Source organism: Eriocheir sinensis, unplaced genomic scaffold, assembly GCF_024679095.1.
Source record: "Eriocheir sinensis breed Jianghai 21 unplaced genomic scaffold, ASM2467909v1 Scaffold64, whole genome shotgun sequence".
NCBI classification, from domain to species: Eukaryota; Metazoa; Arthropoda; class Malacostraca; order Decapoda; family Varunidae; genus Eriocheir; species Eriocheir sinensis.
In genome coordinates this window covers 852,010-859,314 of record NW_026111987.1, presented here as the reverse complement: position 1 = coordinate 859,314, position 7,305 = coordinate 852,010, and the positions used below count along the sequence as shown (strand labels likewise).

General features: G+C 43.1%; 1 long non-coding RNA gene across 1 annotated transcript; it reads right to left on the bottom strand.

Moving 5' to 3' along the window:
- Positions 1-386: 386 nt before the first annotated feature.
- Positions 387-3,015, bottom strand: LOC126993590 (uncharacterized). Its single transcript, XR_007747992.1, has 3 exons — positions 2,348-3,015; positions 1,897-2,022; positions 387-495 (listed from the first exon to the last, which is right to left on the bottom strand). It is a non-coding gene; the product is annotated as an uncharacterized LOC126993590 (long non-coding RNA).
- Positions 3,016-7,305: the final 4,290 nt, after the last annotated feature.

Sequence of the window (7,305 nt, the reverse complement as noted above, 5' to 3'; positions counted from 1 at the left end):
ATAATAATAATAATAATAATAATAATAATAATAATGATAATGATGATAATAATAATAATGATAATAATAATTGGCATGGCACTTATGACATAACTAAGATTTAACTCATTAGCAATTATTTATTTATCAATTATTATTGTCATTTATTTACCATTACTTTATTAAGTTAGTTTTGTGTGCCTTCTCACATCATGGTGATATTTTGAGGCAGCAGAACTAAACTATACATTTACCACATTTTCTTTTCTTTCTTCTTTATTACTTTATATTTAGTGTAAGCAAGAACAAAAGGTGCCAACAGAGACAGGGGAGCCACCAGGAACAAAATAGCATTGCCTGCATCAGGAGACACAGTGCTATCAATGTAACCAGTCTGTCTGCCTTGCCTTCCTGCCTAAACACACCGCCGGGCCGCATATTCCTGAAGTCTCTGCAGGTGTGTGGTTCCTGAGTGAAGACGCTCGGCTGTAACTTGAAAACTAACCACGGGCCATTCTGGAAAATACTTTCATTGTGATTCCCGCTCAACATTATCTGTAATACTTCCTACCTAACCTTACATAGCCTAACCGCCAAGTGGCCACAGACTACCCACATGCTGTCCAGAAGGCCACCCATCAATCCAGACTCTAGAAGAAACCGCCCAGTGAATCAAGAATGAGTTCAAGGGGGCAGCATGAGCCAAGCATAACTGGCGCCACAATAAAAAATTGCCTGCGCCATGACAGCCTTGGGCCGACCACCATCCAGGCCCCTGAAGAAAGCCTACCGGAGTTACAGGAGGAGATGTAAAAAAAAAAAAAAAATCTATCCTGCCCTGTTCAAGAGTAGGCGGAACACACCCGTACAGACTTCAGGAATATGCATTCCTGCCACCATCAACTCATATTTACAGGCATTCCAGGCCTCCCAGGCACAAAACCTCAGGTGGGATTATTCATGAGAGGGTCGCCTAATAATTTTGAGATGCTGACTGCTTATTTCTGGACAAAATATGATGCTGTTTATTATGGAGATAGTATTCATTTCCAGATATCACTATTTGATTGACTTTTCAATGCCTGTTGTACACCCGTCACCTCCCACTGCCTCAACATAGCTGACAGAGAGGTTCACTTTGCTTACTGATTAAACTCAGCGCTCACCAAGATCACAAGTGGACAAACCAGAACAAAACCAGGCAAATTAATGTTTTTTGCTGCTGTGTGTGTGTTCCCCCAGTGAGCGTTGGACGCCAGCGACTTACTTATCCAAAATCTCTAGAATCACACCCAAGCTTATTGAGGAAAAAAATGGACAAACCAGAACAAAACCAGGCATATTAATGTTTTCCTGCTGTGTATTGCCCCATGCATGGTGGACACCAGAGCCACTCATTTCTACAGGAGGCATTTCTCACAACACCGGCGTGCATAGTGGGCCACCCCTGCCCTGCACTGTGTATTCCCGCCACCCCTCACTGCCTGCCCAGTATATTTAAACTAACCAAGCCTTACTTTACGTAACCTAGCGAACAGGGGGACTTTGCTCTCTCTCAACCCCCTTCTATTTCTAGGAAGTCCCTTGTTAATGCACTGCATTCAGGCACTAAAAATAATCCATGCTGTAAGCATTAACTTGGCCAGAGGTGGCTGTGCACGCTTTCCTAAATATTTTGCAGAGTCAGTCTTATTAATTGAATGCTGTTTCAATCATCTGTTTATATATTAAACCTTTTTTTCACTTCCTTCCTTCTCTCTTCATGTAACTTAGTATTGAGCTGGTCATCCTTCCATAGGTGTACCTCAGGACCCCTGGGTAAGGAGCACACTGTAGTAACCCAATGTGACAGAGATGGGCACCAAGGCAATGAGTAGCTATGCTCTAGACCCCAAACTTCACCTGTCACAAGCTTACCTCTTGAGTCTTTAATTTGACAGAGATGAGCACTGAGGCAAGGTGTCCCGGAGCGATGGGTGCCTGTACCCCGCACCCCCATAGGCCCCCCAGGGTAACGGAGCTACGCCCTGGAGCAACGAGGACCTGGGGAAGGCACACTGTGGTAACTCCGATGTCACGCCCGCCCTGTTACAACGCAGGATGTGACAAAGATGAGCTCTGAGGCGACGCGCACCTATAGTAGTAGTAGCAGCTATAGCATAAGCCCTAAACTTGACCTTACACTCAAATTTAAGGTCTGCAGGAAGAGGGAAGAGAGAGGAAGAGGAGGAGGAGGAAGGAAGAGAGTACGTAGTAGAAAATTTTACCTAACCCTCACCCAGCACCCATATTTATAGGTCTACCGCTCCACTAGACCGCCCAACTATAAACACCGATGCCCCAAGGTCTCTCCCATAGGCCTACTTACTTTTAAAGGCGGGCGAGGTCAGGAACGTGAAATAAACGTAGATCATTTTGAACGCCGCCCACACGTGCACCTCCCCGCGGCAAAACGTAAACAAACCGAGTCGACGCGTTCTAGCGGCTCCTTTTTTTCTTTTCCCTTGTCTCTTCATCTTTTCTTTCTTTCTCTTTGCCTTTTCTCTTCCTCTTTTGTCTCATTATCTTCCTTTCTCTTTCTTTTTTTCATCCTTTTTCTTCTTTTCCTCCGTTCGTATCTCTCTCCTCGTTCTAACGGTTTCCTTTTTCCTTTTTCTTTTGTCTCTTCCTCTTTTCTTTCTTTCTCTTTGCATTTTCTCTTCCTCTTTTGTCTCCTTATCTTCCTTGCTCTTTCTTTTTTCATCCCTTTTCTTCTTTTCCTCCGTTCGTATCTCTTCGTTCTAGCGGTTCTTTTTTTTTCTCTTCTTTCTTCCTTTCTCTCTTTCTCTTTCTCCTCCTTTCTTTCTGCCTTTCTTCTTCCTTCCTTTCTTCCTTTCTCTTCTTTTCCTCCGTTCGTATCTCTCTCCTCGTTCTAGCGGTTCATTTTTATATGTATTTTTTCTCTTAATTATCTTTTATTATGACTTTTAAGGTTGAATCAAGGAATATTAAGTTAGTTTAAATATAAAGGGAATATAATCAGACCTTAATTATGGCATCGTTTTTCTCTTTTCTCTCCGTCTTTTCCGTTTCTCTTTCCTCTCCTTCTCTCTTATGTTTCGCTTCCTTCCTTTCTTATCCTTTCTCTCCTCTTTAATTCTTCCCTTCGTATCTTTTCTCTTCTTCCTTTCTCTCTTTTTCTCTTCTTTTATCTCCTTCATTCTGTTTCCTTTTCTTCCTTTCTTTCTCTCCCTTTCTCTTTTTATAAAATATTTTTAGAAAGAAGTTTAAGAAGTAGTGTAATTTTGTTGATCTCAAAATGTTCCTCCATCATCTGGCTCTTTAGGCTGCTAATATGACGCTCGTAGCTATTTCCAGTTTTCAGATGTATGTAGGCGACGAGAGACAAGTCTCTAAATCGTGCGAGCCATCCCCACCCGCGGCGATGGCTCGGCCAGGGAGGTGGGACGGTACGGACACACATAATACTCGCCATAATATTAATATAACTTAAGCTTGATTGGCTAATAAACAAGATTATATCTTCTACAAAACATTTGTATAAGGACAAAAGTATCCTCTCAATATTTAGAGGGAAAAAAATAAAAGAGAGCTACAAGGAATCTCAAAAATTTTGATATGTCTTCCTTCTCTTTTCACAAGCATAATATCGGAATATAAATCAACCAAATTAACCTTTTTATAATCGTTGCAACACCTATCATGTTTAAATTGATATAAATGTAATAAAAATCATGAAAAAATCCACCGTCCGAATCATCACGACTCTAAAAAGCAAATGTGTGTCACGTCCTTTTCCAGCACGAGGCTTCACGGGTGATACACGGCAACACCTTCGCCGGGCATCGCTGCGTCACCGAAATAATTTACATCTCGCTAATTGGCACGTTTTTGAAGCGAGAGCTTACGATACACCCTGACAATATTACATACGAGATGCAAAAAATCATAAAATAGGACTTGCATCGAAAATAACAGCTCTGAGGGCGTGGTTGTTGTCCCTTTGTGGGCCAAGGCAACAAAGTTTTGCACATTCACACAAAATCTCGCGGCACTCAGTCCCATACACTTTACAATAAGTGCTATGGCCGGACCATCCCACTGTCCGAATCATCACCGCTCTCCCCTACTAATTAAATAGGCTACACTAGAGGGGGGGAGAGGGAGGAGGTGGTTTGGGAGAGCTAAAAATAGTGACAAAAGTGTGTGTTCATGACATTGGCTAGAGCGTTTGTCGGGACGAGAGAGAGAGAGAGAGGGAAGAAAATGAAACGAAAATGAAGGGTTAGGAAGGGAATGGTAGGGAAAGGTTGAAAGGAAGGATTGTGAAGAAGGGTATGAATGGGTTGAGAGAGGAAGTAAGGAATGGGATGAGAAGGAAGGGATGGGAAGGAAGGAAGGAAGCAATGGAAAGGGAAGGTATTTATGGGTTGGGATAGGTTGAGAAGGAAGGGAAGGGAAGGGACGTGAGGGTAGGGAACGGATGGGTAGGGTAGGGAAGGGAGTGATGAGAAGGGAGGAACAGGAAAGGCAGGGAAGGAAGGGAAGGGAAGGGAAGAAAAGCGTCAGGAAGGGAAGGTAGGGAAGGGTTAGGAAGGCAAGGGTATAGGGTTGGGAAGGGAACAGATGGGATGGTAAAGGAAAGGGAAGGAAGGATGCTTTCCTTCCTTTCCTTCCTTCCTTCCTTTACCATTCCATCTGTTCCTTGCCTTCCAACCCTTCCTTTCCTTCCCTTCCATTCCTTTCCTTTCCTTATCCTTTTTCCGATACTTTCCTTCCCATCCTTTCCTTCCTCCATCCTTCCTTCCATACTCTCCTCTTCCTATCCTACCCTCCTTCCATTCCTTTTCCTTTCCTAACTCTTTTTCCGATTGGTTGGGAAGGAAGGAACCGATAGGATGGTAAAGGAAGGAAGGGAAAGGAAAGGGAAGGGAAGAGAAGGGATGGGAAGGAAAAGGATCGGAAAAAAGGGTAAGGAAAGGAGAGGAATGGAAGGGAGGGGTAGGGAAGGGAAGGAAGGGTTGGGAAGGGGAGAGTATGGCAGGGAAGGGATGGAGGGAAAGGAAGAGGGAGGGGGAGAAGGGTGGGTATCCGTCTATCTGTCTGTCTGTTTAGTTTCTCAAGAAACGTAGTTTACTGTCTTTTATTATTCTTTTATATCTCTTAACATTTTGCTTCTATTTTCTACTTCTATTCCTAATCATATTTTCTCTTGCTATCTTTTTCTTATTTTTTTCCTCTCATCATTTTTATTATATTTTTTTCAATCCTGTTCTGTATATATCCTTTTACTGTCATCTTTTTCTCATTCCGTTTATTATCATTTTGTCTCTATCTTTATCTCTATCTATCTATCTCCTCAAGTCTGTACTTTTTTCTTCTTCTTCCTTTTGTTTTCTCTCCTTTTCTTCCTCTCTTTTCATTCTAGTTTTCTTTTCCCTCTCCTCTCCTCCTCCTTCTCTCTCTTGCTCCTTTCTCTTCTTTTCCCTTCTTTCTCTTCTCTTCCTTTTCTCCCTCTTCCTCTTCCTTCATTTTTTTGTTCTTCTCCTCCTCCTCCTCCTCCTTTCCTTCTCTTTCCTCATGCCTTCCGTCTCCTCTTCATCCTCCTCCTTTTCCTACTCCTTCATTTTCTTCTACTATTTCTTCTCTTCTCCCTCTTTCTCATGCCTTCCTCCTCCTCTTCTCTCCTCCTCCTCCTCCTCTTTCGCTCCTGGGTACGCGGACGCCTTTCCCGGAGGCGCCTCCTCCTGACCTTGGAGGTGTGCCCTTCTTAACCCCAACACAGCTGTCCGTTGCTTTCTCTCTCTCTCTCTCTCTCTCTCTCTCTCTCTCTCTCTCTCTCTCTCTCTCTCTCTCTCTCTCTCTCTCTCTCTCTCTTCCCGTTCTTCCTTTCCCTTTCTCGTTATTTATATATTTATTTATCTCCTGTCTCTTCCTTCATCTCTCTCTCTCTCTCTCTCTCTCTTGATTGATTGATAGTTTATTGTTGCAAGTAAAACAACAAAGGAGAAGGAGGGCATGCCATCAACCCCAGGCAGTACAGAGTGTGATTATACAACTAAGGATACATTTTTAAGAAGCACCATGAAACTAAAAAGATACTATGGTAGGTGACAAGTGTTAAAAATATAAAGGCCTTGATTTAGTCAAGGGAGCAAACATAAGGGACTGTACATATGGACTACAATCTAGGGGCAAATGCAGGATACTCACTAAGCACAGCTGAAGGAACATTATTGTTAATGAACCAGCCCGCCAGCCCAGGCAGGTCCCAGTGGCCCTGTGGGCGGTAGGCACTAATAGCAGAACATTGCAGGACATAGTGTTTGAGCGTGTGACCCCCTGGCCTGACACACAAGCGGCAAGGTACAGGGTCAGCCCCACTGACCTCCCAGTAATATCTATAGCCCAGCCTCAGCCGCATCACCACCAGATCATAGGATGCACTCAGCCTACCATAAGTGTGGGTGCGGATACTTGATACCTGGGCATAGTGAATGCTGGAGGGACTGCCATCCTGACACCTCAAGGCACTCTTTATTCCAGTTCTTCCTTTCCCTCTCTCGTTATTTATATATTTATTTCCTGTTTCATCTCTCTCTCTCTCTCTCTCTCTCTCTCTCTCTCTCTCTCTCTCTCTCTCTCTCTCTCTCTCTCTCTCTCTCTCTCTCTCTCTCTCTCTCTCTCTCTCTCTCTCTCTCTTTATTCCAATTCTTCCTTTCCCTCTCTCGTTATTTATATATTTAATTTTCTCTCTCTCTCTCTCTCTCTCTCTCTCTCTCTCTCTCTCTCTCTCTCTCTCTCTCTCTCTCTCTCTCTCTCTCTCTCTCTCTCTCTCTCTCTCTCTCTCTCTTTATTCCAATTCTTCCTTTCCCTCTCTCGTTATTTATATATTTAATTTTCCTCTCTCTCTCTCTCTCTCTCTCTCTCTCTCTCTCTCTCTCTCTCTCTCTCTCTCTCTCTCTCTCTCTCTCTCTCTCTCTCTCTCTCTCTCTCTCTCTCTCGTATAATTTACTTATATATTTTATTCTCCCTTCTTGCTTTCCTTGTTCTTGTTTTCCTTCACGAGAAGAAATGTTTCCCTCGGCTATTTTTAAGAGGAATGTCTTCACTTTCTTACCATTGGGACTCGGTCACTCGATCTGTTCACGTTGGCCATGTATGTTTTTCTCGTCTTTTCCCTTGACGAATCTTAATAACAATAACAATAACAGTAAAAATAACGATAATAACAGTGGTAATATTGTTGCCGTAGTGAGGTGAAAGAAAGCTTGGAAAACCACAGCATATATCTTTTTTTCCGTTTTTCCTCCTCGTCCTTTTATG